Below are 11,355 nucleotides of genomic sequence, written 5' to 3' on the forward strand. Positions count from 1 at the left end.
TCCAAGTTGTCGATCCTCTCTTGTTATTGGTCTCAGTTCAGCTGAATACTTCCAATTTTAAAGGACCATAATGTTTTTTGGACTGTTACCTAACTATTTGATTAGGATGTTTTTTAAAAAAATTAATTGTTCCAATTTTCACAGTCAAATCTTCCTGATAGTGTCATATGGAGCCACTTTTTGGGCTCAAGACAGAATTCATGGGTACTTGCTTCTAAGTAAATATACATATGGAGGAGGCTACAAGGATACCTCCAATAAATCACATAGTTTAGCTGCACATATATTTTTATTTATTTGCATCAGAATTCTTTAATAATTATGCTATCAATTTGTTTGAGGGCTTTAAAACCTGAAAGGAACTGGAGAAAAAATTAGCTCTAAAAAAAGCTTTTGGGGGTCAGGGTGCAGATTTTGCAAAGTTTACTTATGTCACTATGATAATTTCCTTACACTTCTGAACCATAGTCAGGCTTCTGGCTCTAAAGTGCTGAACATTTCTGAGGGCAAGATGTTGCTTTATGACCGCATCGCTGCCAGGGTTGAGAGAAAACAGATGTGGCATCTGAAAAGTTTATTTTTGCAGAGATGCTCGGCATTTTCGGATATAAACTCCCATAGTTTCTACTTTTAAAAGAGCCTTCTTCTGCCATGCCTTTAGGCAACCATTTTAGGAGCCAGGGCTTTGAAAAATACTGTAAATGGCACACATTCTAAGAAGCAACAAAAGCTGTTGTGCAGTTTAACTTCATATTTCCATAACCCCCTCCATTTAAATGCTCTATGCCAGACAGATTATATTCATCCTGCTGTGGTTATGTACCTATTAATTTCATGTTCCCCTCCTTCCGATCTTCTAAACTGCATTCTTTTCTACATTGTGGTATCTGAGGACAGGTAGTTGTGTAGTATTACTGCTTTTTTGAGATGAGAAGTATATATGGGTGGTAAGGGAGGTGCATGCTGAATTTCTGCCTTTTGGCAACTGTGTATTTTCAGTTTGTCGCAAAGTGGGAGCCATGACATACCGTATTTTTTGCACCATAACACTCACTTTTTTCCTCCTAGAAAGTAAGGGAAAATGTCTGTGCGTGTTATGGAGGGAATGCCTACGGGTGGCATGCCTACGGATTTTCCTCCTCTAAAAACTACGTGCGTGTTATGGTCGGGTGCGTGTTATAGAGCGAAAAATACGGTACCAGCTTTTCAACATTGCCCAGTTATCGTGCCAAATGCTTGCCGCTACAGGCCTTTAGTATGACAAAGAGTGACAATCCTTTCTCGGCTCATGTCTCCAATGTAAAACAAAACAAGAAAATCAGTTAAACTCCCTGTAATGTTCAGTGAAGAAAGTCAGGATATGTTCAGGACTAACGGCATGACGTCCTGATGACAATGGTACCTCTTCTCCAATGGTAAATGACAGCTTCAAGAGGGGGATTTTTGTCAAGACTGCAATGCAGAAAGAGTTAAACTCTCTCCCCCCCACACACACACCACAGTCCTAGACCTGAACATCCACCTCAGCTGCTGCTTTGAAATAAAGAAAAGACCCGTAAGGGGAAACTAAAAACCATCACATACTTTGGGCCTTTGTGACTTCAATATCCTAATACAGTCGTGCCTTGATTTCTGAACAGCTTAGTTCTCAAATGTTTTGGCTCCCGAACGTTGCAAACCCAGAAGTGAGTGTTCCGGTTTACGAACTTTTTGGAAGCCGAACATCCAACAGGGCTTCTGCGGCTTCTGATTGGAAGCCGCGCTTTGGTTTTCGAATGTTTTGGAAGTCAAACAGACTTTTGGAACAGATTCTGTTTGACTTCCAAGGTAATGACTTTATGCCAGGGAATATTAGAAGACAAGAATATCCTATTTAGGTGAACAAAACCTTGACGCATCATCTTTTTTTGGTAGGGGAGCTCAGTTTCTGCTTCCAAAATCTCCCACATAGCAACGTGTTAGGGAGGCAGAACAGTTTGCCCAGTGCCCAGAGTGGGATGGTTTTGAAGGAAGTGGGACAATTAGGAACATAGGAAACTGCCTTGTACCATGTCAGACCATTAGTCTGTTTAGCTCAGTATTATCTGCCTTGACTGACAGCTGCGTTGTAAGCTTTCAGACAGGGGGCACTGCCAGGTCCGCCTGGAGATGCTGTGGATTGTGAACCTGGTAATGGGGTAGGAGAGCTGAAAATAATGACAATACATTTCACATCTGGCAACCAATGCACCTCTTTGGTTTCAAATAGTACATGGGTAGACGAGTCTAAAAAGACTAGGGCACAATTTTTCACTGCCCTTGAGTGGCTATGGTGGCTCATTTACCAGAAGTTATATATTTAGCGTTAACTCCTACAGCAAAAGCATCCAAGGAGGCTTAGTTTGGTCAGAACCAAGTATACGGTTTCAGAGTTGATGCTAAATACATTACTTCTGATAAATGAGCCACCATAGCCCGTAAAGGGCCATGAAAATTGGTGTCCCAAGCTTTTTAGGCTTGCTTATCCATGTACTATCTGAAACTCAAGGGGCACGTTGGTTGCCAGATGTGATTTTTTTTTAAGCTCTCCTACCCCACTATGGGCCCTAGATGCTCTACTACAGCTATGACCCGTGACCATATTTCTAAAATGGGAGAAGGGAGATGGTTGCACCGTATTCAGTTATGCCTGTCTGAAAAGTGGTGTTGGCATCCTATATTGAGTGTGTGTTTGTGTATGAAGCATTAAGGGGAGTTTTCAATAGGAACAGATTACCGTATTTTTCGCCCTATAGGACGCAATTTTCCCCCTCCAAAAATGAAGGGGAAATGTGTGTGCGTCCTATGGGGCGAATGCAGGCTTTCGCTGAAGCCTGGAGAGCGAGAGGGGTCGGTGCGCACCGACCCCTCTCGCTCTCCAGGCTTCAGGAAGCTCTCTGCAAGCCTTGGGAGCTCCGCGGGAGTTCCCGTCGGGCTCCCAAGGCTTGCGGATAGCTGCCTGCATCCCGAAGTCTGCACAGCGCGCCCCGGGCTTCAGGAAGATATCGGGCAGCCCCATAAGCTCGGGGGGCAGCGGGGAGGCGCAGCGCCGCCATCCTGCTGTTCCCCGACCTGGTTTTGGGGGGGAAATAAAGGGGGGAAATTTCCCTTTATTTCCCCCCAAAAAACTAGGTGCGTCCTATGGGCCGGTGCGCCCTATGGGACGAAAAATACGGTAAATGTGTATAGCACTACCCAGAATTGTGTATCAAATTTGCTGTATTCTGGTTTGTTTTTTAAAATTTCTAATTGCAGCTAGGCAAATAACATGCTAGTTAGAAGTTAACTTTGACCTTCATTTCAGCTGCAAAGGCCAAAATAGCAGTTTCCACAATAGCTACGCTTCGTGATTAGAAAAACATGTGCTTTCGTCATGTGTGTTCTCCTAACCACTGCCACCCCCACAACCCACCCACCTCAATGTAATTGTTTTTTAAAATGACTTAGATTACTTATTGGAAAAGGGGGGCTTGGATGTTTCTTATAAAAAGAAAGAGGGAGAATGAGAGCAGGGTAAAGTAGCAACTTCACAAGGATCGTCAGGGGTATGCTTGACCAGGACAAGTGTGGGCAGAGCTCCATGTAGGAGGCCAGAGTATGTGGTTTCAAGCCCCACTGAGACCCAAAGCCTTTGATCTAACGGATTTATAGTGTGTAATTCTATATCTATTAGACATGTGTTTTTCTTTAATGTTTTAATACTTTGGCACAGGGAGGTTTACGTCTAATACTTTATTTGATGTTTGCGATCAGCATTTTGGTAAAACAGCTTGTAAATTAATCTGATTTGGGCTATGAAGAAAAAAGGTAGGTTAATCAGGCCTCTTTCATTTGTTATTACTCTCGGTTACATAAATATCCTTCCCATCCTCCAAGGAAGAGTTGGCCTACATGTCTTAGGGAATTCTTCAGCTTCTGACAGCCTCTTTCCTATCTCCATATGCTTTCTCCAGGAACACAACTTGGTTCTGAAAAATGGTGAGTGTTTCTAGGAGCCAGACGCAAAGGTGGGGCAGCAGGTTTCTTTCACACCTGTGGCTATTGTGCAATTTCTGTGTCTGTGGCTTTCTCTTAAAGGTAAAGGGACCCCTGACCATTAGGTCCAGTTGTGGCCGACTCCGGGGTTGCGGCGCTCATCTCGCTTTATTGGCCGAGGGAGCCAGTGTACAGCTTCCAGGTCATGTGGCCAGCATGACTAAGCCGCTTCTGGCGAACCAGAGCAGCGCACGGAAACGGCATTTACCTTCCCGCTAGAGCGGTACCTATTTATCTACTTGCACTTTGACGTGCTTTCAGACTGCTAGGTTGGCAGGAGCTGGGACAGAACAATGGGAGCTCATTCCGTTGCGGGGATTCGAACCGCCAACCTTCTGATTGGCAAGCCCTAGGCTCTGTGGTTTAACCCACAGCGCCACCCGCGTCCCTGGCTTTCTCTTAGGCCCAGTTTAGATGTACCTCTAAGCTTTCATTTAGTTTTATGAGAATAAGTGGTGATGAGCCTTGGGCTTATATGCCTTTGCCTCTTCCTTTGCCAGGAGGGAACAAGACTGAAAGCAACCACTTTCAGTTTTGAATCAGCTCCAGTTTCTAGTAAAGTATGAACTCAAGAGACTGGATGATTGTAACTCAGGTTAGTTAATCGCACAAAAACCAGGATCTGAAACCACAGTTTGAACTTGGTTTGCCAACCACAGTTAAGCTAAACCACGGTTTCCTGAGTTTGGACTTCCACTCTTTTTTCTCATGGTGTGCAAAGGAGGAAGGGGTATGAATGAGCAAGACCAAAATACATAGCTCATGTAGGTTAAGTTGAGAGTGAGTGACATGGCAAAAGCATGGTTGCAACCAGAACACTAGACACATCTTCTGATCTCCTGAAGGCAGCCAAGGCTCTGCTGCCCGTTCCCTACTGCGTCCTGTCATCCATCCACTTTGTGGTGAGCAAGAAAACCACAGTTGTCAGGGAAAGATACCAGATGAATGGCTTGGAACCTGGGCAATCGCTTCCAACATAATACTGCCTCCTCACTGAGGTCAGCCTTAGAAACCTGCTTTCTCCTAGTGCCCCCACTATTTGAAGTGAGGCAGGTGGGAGCTAAGGTGACGGGCTTTTCAGTGATGGCACCTCATCCCTGTGGAATACTACTCCGAGTCCTAGGTAAGCTATCCAGCTGCCCAATTCCATGTCTTCTAGTACCAGGTAAAGACCTTTTTATTTCCCCTGGCCTTTTAATGTTTGCTGAAAGTTTTATCTGCTGCCTTATTCCTGTATGTTGTTTTTTAAAAAACTTCTTTGGTTTTATTGCTGTTTTATTATTGGTTTTGAATTTTTATTTGGGTTTTGCTATCCTGATTCCTGTAAGATTTGGAAATATTCATATTAAACAAACAAGAAGTCCTCTCCACGTAGCATTTTGAATCTGCTGCGTAGCATATGGACACAAACAATTTTATTTAATATTGCAAAGAAGGGAAAGGGGGAAAGAAAGAAACAGCCAGAGGCAGGCTGCTTGTCCCTGTCTTTCTACTGAAAACCAGTTCACTGTTTGGAACGGACACAGGCTTTGCAAAATATATTCATCCTGTAAACGTGCAGATTTTTTTTATATAAAAAAAATGCAAGTTCCCCAAATTTTCTGTACCATCTTCAAAGCAAAACAGTAGATGCCTTCTTTTCCTCTTAAAAATCATGCTAACACAGTCAAGCAACACAGAAAACAGGAAATTAAATGAATTACTCCTTGAAGCCTACAGCTGATACTCATTTTCCTTTTTACAGTTAATAAAGATAATCTCTTCCTTTGCTTTTTAAAAAAAACACACCCTTGTTTGTTAGAGTTTGTTTTAATCCATGATTGTTGTGTTTATATTTGCTATGTTGTAAGCCTCCCTCTTAAATACTACTTTAGCTAAAACACAACAGATGTGTGCTGCACCTCTTATTCCTACTACTGCTCTATGGTGATTTACAGGGCTGTCTCAAGGCAGGAGTACACCAGGCTTCTCCAACCTACAGATGTGTTGAACTAAAACTCTCATTGGCCCCAGCTGGCTAGGGCTGATGGGAGTTGTAGCCCAAAACATGTTATTTATTTCTTTTACCACGAATTATTATTTTTTTGTTCTTTATTGCTTTATAGCCCACTGAACTGCAGGGGGCCAAAATACCACCAGCCAATGCTATTCTCTGAAACTGACCCTGGAGATGGGATGGAAACTACTGTAAAACAGTAATTCCAATACCCATTCCATTCAGTCAGCTCAGAAAGATACTGTTAAATTGTGGGTGAACATATCAGATGACACAGCGATTCTTCAAACAGCTCTTGTTTATTCACAAGCCAGAACAGAACTGAACTGAAGGGTTCAGCCAGCCCGCTTATATAGAGCTCCACTAGAACGCAACTGTAGCAACTTTCTGTAACTATCCAATCACTGAGCGTCACTTTCAATCCCTTATTTGCATATAACCTGACTGAAAACTATCTACAGTATCCCCCTGCTGGCCCAGGGTGAGAACTTCAGTACATAACAGATACCACTGTCAATGGGATCAACAGCCACCGAGAGATCAGGTAAGGATAAGAGTGTCACACACCCACCCTCCTTCATCCTGTTCCAGAAAAAGATAACCCATCAGAGCAATCAAGGTTCATTCAGTCCCATAATTCAGGGCAGAGAGCATGTGTTGACATCGCTTGTGCTAAACTTTGAGATGTCTGTCTACCTCTCACCCTTTCACTTATATTCTGAAGAGGTTTTTCAGGTGAGAATACTGAGATAAACATCCGACTGTGCCATGTTTAGCTTTGCTGACCACAGTCTAGCTCTCTCACACACGCATCTTTTAATTTATTGCTTGGTACCTGATGACTCACAGCCAAGTGTGGGAAGTTTTTCCATTGTGTTTTGAAGTGCTGTGAAAGCTCTATCTATAGTCGGCGCTTGAAAAGAGGTGGGAGGCCTTTTACATTTCCACCCCCCTCAGGCGGACCTATAACCACATTTTCGTATTCTTATTCATTTATTTATGTAACACTTAATGCCCAAATAGGCTTTACTACAGTTTACAAAGTATAAAAATGAAGTTACACAAACCATTAAAGTGGAAATATCCATAATTAAAATACATAATAAAGCAATACCATTAAAACAACATAGAAAATTAAAAACAAGAGACTTGGATCAAGAAATCAAGGGAATATGTGTGTAACTGTGGCTGCGTACACACAATACATTTAAAGCCTCCATACACAAACCTAGAAGAATCCTGGGAAGCTACAGTTCCCATCACTTCACAAACTATAGTTCCCAGGATTCTTGAGAGTATTTTTTAATGTGCAGTGTGCATCTTCAAAAGCTGATGGAATGCCAGTATAAATGGGGCTGCTTGCATTTCAATAAGGAAACAAACAGGCCTAGAATAAACAGTGTTAAGATATTTTTAAGATAGTAGGTGGCGAATATAATAGGTTTTACATGTATTGCGTGCCTGTATATGATTTTTTAAAAGGACTTACATAGAATTTGTAGTTCTAGGAAATTAAATGGATTTTGATAAGGTTCAAGGGCTAGACCTGGTTTTATTTAGTTGGCTTTTACCTGATTTCTCTCTAAAAAAAACCCCACACTGTTTTAAAAGCATTTTTAATAAAACAGTTTATTAAGATTGTAATCCTAGGTGGCAGTATGAATAAACATGATTAGGGCTATAAAAGATGCTTCACGGACCCAGGGAATTGCAGAAAAGTGGTTTGAAACAAAGTGCAGTTTTATTATAAGAACTTTGGGATCAAATAAGTACTTAGACTGAGGCCTTCAAGATTCTTTCACAGCTGCCTGACCAGATCTAGACTGATGTCTTATAGTGGATGTGTTCTGTACCATATTCTTGCCACAATGGTAGTGTGTTGGTGGTGGATATACGGTAGTCTCTTTAGTTTGTTCTGCAGTGCTTCCCCAATGCTGCCACTGCCTCGAAGGGCTATAGCGCAGCAAAAGCGGGACAAAAACCTGAACATTTGTGGTACAAAAAGTAGTGGAATTTCAGCAGGAAGTGATGGGATATGCACCGATTGGAAATGAATCTCTCCAAACTTTTTGTAGGGGCAAACCATCTTTGAAACAGAATCGTGTATGACTGACCCGATAGCATCATGAGCACAAATAATCATGGATGCAGAATAAAAAGGAAGTCTCCTGAATCAGTACTCCTCCAGATTCTAATATGCTAGAACTGCAGGGAAAATGTGGGGTGGACTTCTCAACGACATAGACTGTGCTTGTTCATGCTGGGTTTCACAGTTCACTTGATAGGATGATTTCTGTGCTTGTAAAACCCACAACACTGTTTAAGGTTGTCTTGCTAAAACATTGCTGCAGGCCAGGGCCCCTCACTGCCCACATCCAAGCTCCAGATGCTCTACTCAAGCCCTTTTCTAAAGTTTTGCTCTGTACACATTTGTTCCTCTCAATCCCATTCTCAGTCCCAACTCATAATGCCATTGCTTAGTTTTGTGTTTTCTAAGCAGCTAGTATATAATGTATCTTGGTTAAATGTGCTACGTTGCTTTTCATACTGAAGCGATATGTATTATTATATAGATATATAAAGAATTATTCTATAGAGAATACTTATTTACAAGTAAGGATTTGCAACAAAATTGGTCCATACCTGGAGACTAATGGAACCTAGTATTTTCCCAGTCTAAGTCTAATGCCTACACCTGTCAGGGTCTGTCAGGGAGCCAAATAGCAATAAATCACACAGAGTACATGAAGTTAACCATAGAAGAAACCATGCCTCCTAAGGGAGCCAAGCCTAATGAGCACAGCAACTCTTCTCAATAGGTCTTGCCCCATGAGACAGTTGCAGAGGCTGAAGATCCCTGTCTACCCCCAGCTGCCTAAATCTCCTTCTCCCTTGGGTCCTTCCCAAGCAATCTGAGACAACGCTGACCCCTCTGTCTCTGCTCCTCCCTCTTCATACCTCTTCTGGTCCTGGGACATTGGGGGAGGGGAGCTTGTCGCAGCAGGAGGGGGAAACAACCTGGCTTCATCACCAGCCTGACTCCTCTCTGCCTCTCCTCTCCAGCCTCTGATTCTGGACTGCTCTCTGCCCCAGAATCTTCCTGCTCACTCAACTCTGTTACCTCTTCAGCTTCTGACACCTCTTCTTCCCAGTCAGCCCCCTCTTCTCCTTCTAACCGCTCATTGTTGTCCCACCACCAATCCCCGGGCTATGAACCTTATTCCCTTGGAGGTTCCCCAGCTGGTGCCCCCACCATTCCTCTGTGTCCACCCAGTCCATGACATCACCACACTGGTTTATTAATATAGACTCTAAATCCTAATATTCCATTGACCTTTACAGTGTCTTCACTTGGGGGAAATGTCAAGGGAACATTTTAGATTTAGGCTGTAGTCCTACATACCCATACCTGCGACTTGGGAGTAAGCCCCATTTAACTCAGTAGACATGCATACAATTGCACTATTTAGGTGCTCTGATATATATCTGAGAAAATAAAATAGATGCCAGGTGCTTTAGAGAAAAAACATCCCTAGAGCAACAGAATGTTTGTGGTTTTTTCATTTCTTTAACTGGGTCTAGCCAACTTGGAATAAAGCACAATTCTTTTTTTTCTTGTATCTGTATGGTTTAAATAAAAGTTTCATTAACATTAGTAGATATTTCTGTACTTCTGTTCTAACCTATTAAACTGAAACATTTCATATAGGCAGCAGAATCCCTAAACATTTTTACTTAAGATCCAGTATCACTTTTCTAAATAACCATGGGGAAAGACTGTAATTTGTTAAAGTCTTAACATGATCTGTGGTTTGACCAGAACAGAATCTTTTTACCATTGTTTTGAACTGAAACCATTAAAAATAAGGTTTATTATTAAAACAGTAGCCCTTCCTGCCTTGTGGTGGTCTCCTTTAAATATCCTTTTGTAACCCAGCTCAGTATTAATCTTGACATCATTTAAAGCTGCAGCATCTGAGTCTAGAACTGTGGCCAATGCCATCTTTTCCGGCAGCCTTTAAAAAAGCAAGCGCTCTCTGTCATTGACATTGTAATGCTTTGTGGTGACTGGAACAAACACCACAGAGTTCCTGGCCTGGTTTACAATCAAAGCACATTTCGGGATTCAGACATCTGCTCTTGTGACCAAGGAATGGGATATATTGAAGCTGAAACTCCTCATGGCTCCATCCCCAAGTCTTGGTCACTTTGGAATTTTTTCCATGGAGTGTTATGTCGATAAAACCAAGGGAGCTGAAAGAAAATCCAGACTTAAAAATGCTGCTTGCAGCCTTTAAACCTGAAAGGCAATATATATTTTTCTAGCATCACACGGTGTATCTGGAATTCTCATTGAAATGGCTCAGCCCTCAGCTTTCCTGAGGACATGCATACTTTATTTTCTGTCATCATGCCACTATGAAATCGGAGCAAGGCAAACAATAAAATCTCACCTTCTTCCCACCCCCATATTACCAAATAGGAAAGGCAGAATTTTAAACATAAGGGAATTACAACATGTTCCTTCTATACAAGTCATCTGAATCACACTGGCTCTTATTTCAAGGCTTAATATGTTTTTTTTACATAACTGGTTTCTACGAAATAAGAAATGTAAAAACAATTCCTCCATGCTGGATTTTGACATACAACGCCTCATATACATGCTCCAAGTTTATAAAGCTTCGTTTCTAAGATCATATGTTGATACATCAATCTATTTATCAATTGTCTGAAAATGACAGCTGGCTCCTTCCTGTTGTGATCGTGGTGGCAATGTTTGGGCTTAGCTAGATATGGCAATTGTCATGTAGTACTGCAATGTGTAGCTGATTTTTGTTAACTCAGCCAATACAGGGGGGTGGGGGCTGAGCTAAATCAGGGTCTTTATGAATATGTATGTGAGGGGGGGTCTACTTCTCAGTAGACATCTGCTGAGCTTTTGAACTGAGTGCTGAACTGTTAAAAATCATACGTGAAGCAACTTATTAAGACTAAAAAACAGATAAAACTTAATAGGCATTAAGCCTTTATAGATGTAAAGCTACACTTCAGACATCAAAAGACCCATTTCCACCTTTTGTTTTTGTGTACGCAAAACATCACTCCCCTTTTGTAATCTTAGGACACCCATCTCCCCATCCTTGGTGTAGGTTTATTTCATAAGTTTACGTCTCTGTTACGTCCTTTCCACTTTTATATTTCCTGAGTTTGTTTTCTTTCTTTCAGCGTCACTTTTCTGAATCATTCTGCAGAGATAGCCTTTGCAGAATCATTATCCTCTTTCAATTCGCTTCCCTCTTGAC

The sequence above is a fragment of the Podarcis pityusensis genome (assembly GCF_964106645.2).
Source record: "Podarcis pityusensis genome assembly, chromosome: 11".
Classification (NCBI taxonomy): domain Eukaryota; kingdom Metazoa; phylum Chordata; class Lepidosauria; order Squamata; family Lacertidae; genus Podarcis; species Podarcis pityusensis.